The 9364-nt window shown below is 42.4% G+C and overlaps 1 pseudogene; it reads left to right on the top strand.

Moving 5' to 3' along the window:
- Nucleotides 1-5416: 5416 nt before the first annotated feature.
- LOC135093780 (5S ribosomal RNA) lies at nt 5417-5535 on the top strand (annotated as a pseudogene).
- Nucleotides 5536-9364: the final 3829 nt, after the last annotated feature.

Raw genomic sequence — 9364 nt, 5'->3', positions numbered from 1 at the left:
AATAGATGCAGGAATGTGTGTGTGTGTGTGTGTGTGTGTGTGTGTGTGTGTGTGTGTGTGTTGTAACTTTTATTTTTTTTATTTGCTTTTTACTTCACTGTGCGTACGTAGGAGTGAGGGCTTTTATTTTTTTAATATATTTTCCCAGGGTTTTTTAATTTTCATTTTTTGGTTACATTTTTTTGTATATTTGTATTTGATTACTTGAAGCGAGGTTATGTATGAATATTTTTTTTTTTTTTTTTTTTTTTTTGCTTTCCTATTTTGATACTGAATGGGAGAAATGTGTGCTTTCATTTGATAGTTTATTTAATTCTTGCTGTCCGTGTTTTAATCCCGAATATCGAGTTGAATATAATTGAAGTGTATAATTTATTCTATTTTATTTCATTTTCACCCCCGTGGATTTAATTCTGATGCGGGATATTCAAGTAATTCTTTTCCCTTTTTTATTTTCACTCTATTGTCCATTTTAATTTCATCCTGAAGGCTTAAAGGTATTTGTGTATATTTCCTATTCATAACCCTTTACCATCATCTGTCTTTTTATCTCCACATAAGTAAAAACAATACACATGCAAGGGAAGAGAGAAAAAGTAGACAGCTAAATAATCTTTTCATCAGAGCACTTGTCTTCCCCAGTAACACCGCAGCTTTCAATGACATAAACCCCTCAAAAAACGCTCATTCATTCACCCGCGGCATTCACTTTTTCTCATGAATTACTGTACTCAACAATTAAACCACCCCCCCCCAAAAAAAAAAAGAAAACGGAAAAAAAAAAACGTATACCATTACTCAGCTGAGGATAACAAACACCAGGTGGCCATTAAAATCACAAAGAGTCGCTGCAAAAAAAGAAAATAAAATGCTCGCCTCCTGAAATAACAGACAAAAAAATTATTCCGTAACTCGACAAACATTCAACAACCTGGAAATGTTTGTCTCATTGAGGGCTGATTGGATGCGCTACTATTTTTGATATACCCTGTAATGTTTATGTAGGACACCACCCACCCACGTCGAGAGAGAGAGAGAGAGAGAGAGAGAGAGAGAGAGAGAGAGAGAGAGAGAGAGAGAGAGAGAGAGAGAGAGAGAGAGAGAGAGAGAGAGAGACTAAATTCCTTTCGCTCTTTTCATAAATCAACAAATCTTTGGGGATATTTATTGTTTTGGAAAATGTGAATTGGTCGGTGAATTAATAAGAGGTTGTTTTTTATCTAATTTCGTCCTTAATGTTTACGGTGAAGTTATGCTGTTGTTGGTGTTGTTAGTGATGGTGGTGATGTTATTTTTTTATTGAGGTTCTCGTTGTTATTGTTGTCGCTTTGTGTATCTATTTTTTTCTAAGTAAGAGAGTAAAAGCAAGGCGGGTTCCTGAAAACAAGGCTTCAGGTTAAAGAGAAAAGACACACAAAATAAGAAAACTTCGCAACTTTAAACCAGCTTTTCTCTTCTCCTCTTCTTGACTCCAAAAACTCCTGCTTGGAGACACACACACACACACACACACACACACACACACACACACACACACACACACACACACACACACACACACACACACACACACACACACACACACACACACACACACACTGCTTTCTTTTCTCTCTCCTCCTCCTTTCCCCCCTTCACTCTCACAAACTCCTGAAGCAGAGCATGTCTATTTTTTCCCACTCACAGATCAGCGCCGCCGCCAGGAACCGCGCAGCCAAGGCAGGAACCTCACAGTCCGGGATGATCAGCTGCAGGAGATATTGTCCAAAGGTAATGGCGATGACAGCTGTGCCGGCAGAGCTCCTGGTGAGGTTCGTGACCCACATGTAGAGGAAGGCAGGCACGGGTCCGAATGCAGTATGGAGATAGCTGTACATGCCCCCACTCTCAGGAATCATTGTACCTGTGAAAGTTTGATTATGGACACGTAAGGAATGATTGAGTTTGTAAGGGGGTGTGTTAAGCAGGTGATAAAACTCAGGGACGGGGTTAAATGGACAAGGTAGATATCTTTACACTCCACCACCCTCAGGAATCGTCTTACCTAGGGAAGGAAGATTATGAACAGGTGAGGAAAGGGTTGTAGTATTTGTGAAAGTGTTGTGTTTGTAAAGTGATATGTTAGACAGGTGGATAAATCTCAGGTACGGGGTTAAATGCACTGAGCAGAGAGCTTTTACATGTTCCAGTTCTTGGGAATCGTAGTACCTCTGGAAGGATGATTTACTGGGAAGGACAGGTGAAGGCAGGGTTGTGTTTATATTGTGTTGTGCAAGACACGTGAGTGACGGAAAGAGATTATTATGTTTTGAAATATGAAAAGAAAAAGATGGTGTTTAGGAAATGGGGAAAGAGGTGATTATGTAAGAGAATTTGAAAAAAAAATATATTGGAGTATTTTGAGAAGACATGATTATATTTTGGAAAATTTGAATAAGGAAATGATTACATGTTGGGAAATAAGAAAAAAATGATTAGCTGTCAGGAAGTAAAAGAAATGATAACGTGTCAGGAAATATATATATATATATATATATATATATATATATATATATATATATATATATATATATATATATATATATATATATATATATATATATATATATATATATATATATATATATATATATATATATATATATATATATATATACGAGTACATAAAAGGAAACCATTATATGTTAGGAAATATGGAAAGAGGAAATGACTACAGTATATGAAATGTGAAAAAAAAAACCAGACGATTATTATAAAAAATAAAAAGGTCTTGGTAGGTAATCTGATGAACAAAAAAAAAAAAAAAATAGAGAAACAAAGGCAAGAGAGCTGAAAAAGTTTGTTGTTTTAGTCGCACTGGTGTAAAAAATATTCTTGGCTTTTATGTATCGCAAAGGGAGGGGGAAGTGTAAAGAAAACGGGTCTGGGAAGGGGAAGAAAGGAAGGAAAGGTTAGGCAGGTGAGCGTCGAGAGGTGTGGAGAGGTGGTGATAGGGGAAGGTGGTGTATCGTTTCCAGGAAGAGAGGAGGAGGAGGCGAAGGGCTGAGAAAAGGCACTTGGGTGTGGATGGAAGGGGAGTGTTCATGAGAAACTGTAGTAGAAAGTTATGGAAAGTGAGAGTGTGATGATGATGGTGGTGGGGGTAGTGGTAGTGGTGGTAAGAAGATTATATGGTGTTTCTGGGAAGGCTGGAAGGCTCATATGGTTGTGGGTATCGGGAGGAAATTGTGAGGGTGTGAGAGATTGGATGAGGCAGGGGGAACGAGAGAGTGAGAGGGAGAGGAGGAGGGGGAGAGGAGGAGGGAGTGTGTGTGTGTGTGTGTGTGTGTGTGTGTGTGTGTGTGTGTGTGTGTTATCGAAGAATCACTGACATGACTAAATAACTTCAAATATAAACATAGTGAAAAAAAAAAAAATTCGGCCAAATCTCTCTTCCTTGAAAATAATCACAATGGCAGTAAATTCCATTCTCAGAAAACGGAGATGGGGGGGGGCTTTACTTTTTGAATGGGGAGACGAAAATAAAAATGAGAGCGTTTCCTTCACTCCCCTACCTAGCTCGGTGAAGGAGAGGGCGCCCAGCATGGAGAGGACCCCGGAGGCCGCCCACACCGTCAGGGACGCGCCTATGGACCCCGCTGTACTGGAGCACGCCCTTTGGAGACACAAAGATTCCTGAGCCTATCACGCAGCCTATGATAACGCCCACGCCTTCAATGAAACCAAGCTCCTTCTTGAGTCTAATGGAGGTCTCAGAGGAGGACTCTTCAAGGTAGGTTTTCTCCTCCAGTGCCTTCTGGTTATTTTTCTCCTCTCCTCCTTCTCCTCCCGCCTTTTCTGTTGGTTTTGAGTTATAGCGTTCGAGTTTCATCTTCCCCTGGGGATGTGGCGAGCTGTCCACGTCCCTCGAACTGGATCTCTTCGCCATCCTGAAGGGCGTTTAATGCCTGAAGGAGTCGCTGCTGGAGGGAAGGAAAGATTACGTTTATTTTTTGTTTTGTTTAAGTTTGATTCGGTTTATTATTTTATCATCGTGTGTGTGTGTGTGTGTGTGTGTGTGTGTGTGTGTGTGTGTGTGTGTGTGCCTGTGCGCGCGCATTATCATTTGATTCATGATTGTTTTGTAATCAAGGAAACTTTTTTTTTCTTTAATGGTTGTTGCATTTATGTTTGTTTGTTTTTGCTTTATTTTATGGTTGGCGTTGTCAGGAGGAGATGATTGTTTGTTTGTTTGGTTTTTGCTTGTTTGCCATCACGACTGGACCAAGCCTCTTAGCGGTCTCGTATTTCAAGATTAATGAGGAAAATAACTGCACTAGTTTTGCTCTCGTAATTACTCTTACCTTTCTTTCCGTTCCCTTCCCTTCCTCTTCCCTCTCTCTTACCCATACCGGGGACTGCCAGGTGTAGGCCTACTAGCTTCTGGCAACCTCCCTTATGTTCTTATCCCCCTTTCCCGTTTCTTTCTTCCAATTTACATTTTTTCTCCTTTTCTTTCTTTACTTTCGCTCTCCCCTCCATTCCAGATAATCTTCCCCTCTCTTTTTGCACCTCTTCGCCGTATTTATCTTCTTCCTCTCACCTTTAGCGTACTCTCCTCTTCCTCCTGCTCTTCCTCTTCCTCCTCACCCGTTTATCGCTTCCTAACATCCCTTCCACCCTTTCTCTTTTTTTTTTTTTTTTCTCTCCCATCCGCTGACAAGAATCAAGTGTCGTCTTCGTTTCAGAATTCGTGTTTCACTCCCTTCCCCTCACTAAGCCCGCCATCTCTCTCTCTCTCTCTCTCTCTCTCTCTCTCTCTCTATCTCTCTCTCTCTCTCTCTCTCTCTCTCTCTCTCTCTCTCTCTCTCTCTCTCTCTCTCTCTCTCCAATATCTCACACTCCGTTCACTCGCATCTCTTCCCATTCTCCCACCGTCTCTTCAGTTCCCCTCACCCTCCCCTCCCCTCAATATCTCTCTCCTCATTCCATTCTCCTCTCCTTTCTCTCTCTTCACCCCTTTACTGTCCTCCTCTCTCTCCATCTCCTCTTGATTACTATTGTTTCCTCTTCTCCCCCACGGTATTGCCTCCTGTTACTTCTCCTCTCTTTTTTTATTGTCTTTCTGTGCCTCCCTCCCCTCCCTCTCTATTCCCTCCTTCACACCAGCCATCTTTGCTCTTCCCCCTCTCCTTCCCTTCCCGTCGTTCTCATTCTCTCTTCTCTAGGCAGTAGAAAACTGTCCTAGCTCTCCTCCTTCAGGAAAGAAACTGTGCATGCAGAGAGAGAGAGAGAGAGAGAGATAGAGAGAGAGAGAGAGAGAGAGAGAGAGAGAGAGAGGGAGAGAGAGAGAGAGAGAGAGAGAAGAGAGAGAGAGAGGGATAGCGTATACTGAAATGTCTCTTTCACGGCAACTGGACATCAATCTCATACTATCGCCGACAGTCACATCACATTGAATACTCTGCTTCTCCTCTGATCAGTGAAGTTAAGCAGCGTTGGGTCCGGTTAGTGTTTGGATGGGTGACCGCCTTGAAACGCTTGATATTGTTGGCAGTATTTTCCGTCGTTGGACACACGACTTCCCACGACTTAAGCTTCTGCGAAAGTTGTCGTTTTCCTGCTGAGTTACAAAGGATCAGCAGTGATAGTGATGAACTAATGGTGATGAACTTACGCCTTAGAGAATCATAATGACTGAATAGCGTGAATGAACGAATCGTGATGAAAGGCCGCGTATTCCTCACCCTGTGTCGTTATTTTCAGTATGATGACGCCTTGGTGGTAACAAAGGAAGTAGATAAAAAAAGGGACTGTGAAGGGAAGAGAGACAAGACAGAGGGAATGAAGGTAAAAAAAAAAAAAAGTGATGCTCTTAAAATTTTCACAGCGATATACAACTCAGCACTCAAAAAGACAATGAATTCAATCTTTATAATCATCTACTAGAAAAAGAGAGAGGATTAAATAATATAGGCGACTGTGGGACAAAAATAAATACATCAGAGTGGTTAGTGGTAAAGTAACGATAAGCCAAACAGTAGTGAATTGGCTAAAAGGAGAATGATAAAGGTACAAGACAGTTTGCATCTAAGTCCTTGCCAAAAAAAGGCTGCTGCTTGTTCTTCATTTGTGTTCCTTTGTGCTTAATTGATCTCTTGAGTCAGTGGTGGGGGAGGTCAGTGTAGAACTCTTGACCTTTTAACCTCTCTCTCTCTCTCTCTCTCTCTCTCTCTCTCTCTCTCTCTCTCTCTCTCTCTCTCTCTCTCTCGTTGTCGCTGGTTCGTTTAGGCTGGCACGTGAAGCAACGAACCTTACCCGAACACAGAAAAAGAGACACTCCACTCCACCCTCTCGTGTGACGCTTGGCTTGAACCACTGAGGGAAGTGGAGGCCGAGTGGAGAAGAGTGGAAGGCTTGGGACGGAAGTGGAGGATGTGGTGTGGAGGAGAGAGAGAGAGAGAGAGAGAGGAGGAAGAGAGGAGAGTGAGAGAGAGAGGAGAGAGAGAGAGAGAGAGAGAGAGAGAGAGAGAGAGAGAGAGAGAGAGAGAGAGAGTTGTTGGCAGGGAGAGAGATGAATCTAGTAGAGACAAACACAGAAAGTTGGGCAGAAACAGAAAAAAAAACAGGAAAGAAATGAGAGAGAGAGAGAGAGAGAGAGAGAGAGAGAGAAGAGAGAGAGAGGAGAGAGAGAGAGAGAGAGAGAGAGAGAGAGAGAGAGAGAGAGAGAGAGATAGGCAGACACAGACAATCTGACCTCATCTAAATTCTACACCAGGATTCGGTTTCTCTCTCTTGTATTTGCTACATTTTGTTCTACTTTGTTTGTTTGCTTATTTTTGTCCCTCGTCTCGTCGCAGCCAAGCACTGAAGGAGAAATGTGTGTCGGCGCGATTATCCTCTAATTATCTTGTGTTTTTGTCAGACTATTTGTGTTATTGTTACGCTGTTCTACTTATATGTGCCAAGTTAGTTTCTGGGTTATGTGGTTTCTCTCTCTCTCTCTCTCTCTCTCTCTCTCTCTCTCTCTCTCTCTCTCTCTCTCTCTCTCTCTCTCCTCTCTCTCCCATCTATCTATCGTCTATTTATTTAATTTTCTTTCCCAGAACTGTTAAGATGCTGAGACACACAGTAAAATGCGAGTATGTTATATCAATCCTCAGCATTTTTCTATTATTCTGCTCATTACCACAATTTTCCGCTCGTGTTCGTCAGATGAATGAACCTTTTATAGTGGGCTGCTGCTCACGCCGCGCCGAAGGAATGAACAGACACGATTATTCTCAGTAGTAGTCAAGCTCCCCCGCTCCACTTCATTACCATCCCATTGCACTAATATAATGCATGAGCCTCAGAGGTCAACACCTGCTTAGTCTGGCTATTAGTAAAGCGAGGTCGTCTTGTCGTGCCTTGCCTCGCGTGGCCTTGGAAGCTCAAGTCCCATAACTGACGCCAATGAATATTATGAGACGACTTGATATTCCTCATCTAAAACAGATCAATTTGTAATAAGGAGGAATTGCAGACACAGGAATGGAATTGCAGAAATGGATGAGAGAGTGAAGATATTGCTTAACTTGCATTCGTAAGGTGGACAGACTAGGGATACAGGTATGAAGAGTGTTGTGTGGAGAGGTCAGGGTGGAGGTAAGGGAAGGCAGGCAGTTATGAAGTTCGGAAGACCAGTAACCATGAAAGTGACATTAAAAGATAGTATCAGATCCAACATTGCGGCGGTGAGTGAGAACCAAGACAGTCCGTTCGAGGAGAGGAGCCAGTGAGATGAAAGGCTTTTAACCACTGTATTTAGAAGGACAGAGTTAGTTTTTGGACCCGTTCCCCATTTACAGGCGAATAAGGCCCTGGGTAGAATCAGCAATTAGGAGGAAAAATACTGCTGGAGGCGATACAGAACCTCTAATTTCATGGAAGCTGTTTTAGCAAGAGAAAAGATGAGGAATTTTCTGCTGAGATGTTTAATAAAAGGCAGTCCATGTACGTACTTTTGTATCCCTTATATCACCTTCAGTATATGTACCTTTTTTTTTTTTTTTCACCATGTCATAGCATTACATTTCCCAACGATAATCACAGTAATATCACTTCTAACGCTGTATTCAACATTATTCCTCTGCTGCACCAAGGTTTCAATAATTTCATGTAAGCTGTAACAGTCTTAGTGCCGCATCGTTCTTGACACTGACGTAAACTTTTATGAACCAGACCAGTATCACTTCTATAACAATATTCCCTTGAAGCGCCACCCGAGCGTGTAAGGCAGAGCAATAAACACACACCAGCACCCAACACTAAGAGGAAAAACACCAAGAAGACCAACAGTAAAAGGAAAAACACCAAAAACACCAACACAAAGGAAAAACACCCAAGAACACCAACACAAGGGAAAAACACCCAAGAACACCAACACAAAGGAAAAACACCCAAGAACACCCACACTAAGAGGAAAAACACCAACAACACACACACTAAGAGGAAAAACACCCAACAACATCCAACACTAAGGAAAAACACCAAGAACACCCACACCAAGAAGAAAAAAAACACCAACACCACCCAAACTAAGAGGAAGAAGCACCCAGCAATACCCACAAACACCAAGCAACACAAACGAACACCCATCGCCCCTGCACTAAGAACAAACACAACACCACACAAGAGGTCTGCGGCGAGGCAACGTTCCCCAGTCCAGGAAAACAAACACCATAAGAAGAAGTACTCTCAGAGACCGCAGAGACTCCGCTTCAGACAGAGGGACGCCGCGACGCACAGACAGCCAGGCATTTGGTCATTACCAGGAGAATTAAGTAGGTCAGCTTAGAGAGGCAGCGTCCCCGAGGAGTACATAGTCTGCTGTTGCGTCTGCCTGTCGTGGCCGCTAATTGGAGGAATGAGATAATCTGTGTCATCTTGGTGTTCAGCCGCTCTTGAGACCCCGCCGGCACGCAGCTCTCCTTACGTCCCTGCCACTGGTCCCCCCCTCCCTCCCCTTGTGTGTGTGTGTGTGTGTGTGTGTGTGTGTGTGTGTGATTGGGACTGCAGGGGTTCTTTTTTTTCTCTTTTCGTTTAATAATTTTCCTACTCTGTTTTTGTTTATATTTTTTTATAATTTTCTTGCATTTTTTTTTTTTTTGTTGTCATGTATTTGTGTATTATATTATTTTGTTGGTCTTCAGTCAGTCTCATTCTTATCTCCTCCTTCTCCTCCTCCTCCTGCTTATTTTCTTTCCTCTTACGCTTTTCCTTTCTCCGTCTTTGTGTCTAATTCGCCTCTCTCTCTCTCTCTCTCTCTCTCTCTCTCTCTCTCTCTCTCTCTCTCTCTGCTCCTGGTCCTCCTTCATGACTTTCACCCTTCTTATCCCTTCCT

Source organism: Scylla paramamosain, chromosome 43, assembly GCF_035594125.1.
Source record: "Scylla paramamosain isolate STU-SP2022 chromosome 43, ASM3559412v1, whole genome shotgun sequence".
Classification (NCBI taxonomy): domain Eukaryota; kingdom Metazoa; phylum Arthropoda; class Malacostraca; order Decapoda; family Portunidae; genus Scylla; species Scylla paramamosain.
The sequence above is the reverse complement of the archived record's forward strand: the minus strand, read 5'-3'. Positions and strand labels throughout refer to the sequence as shown.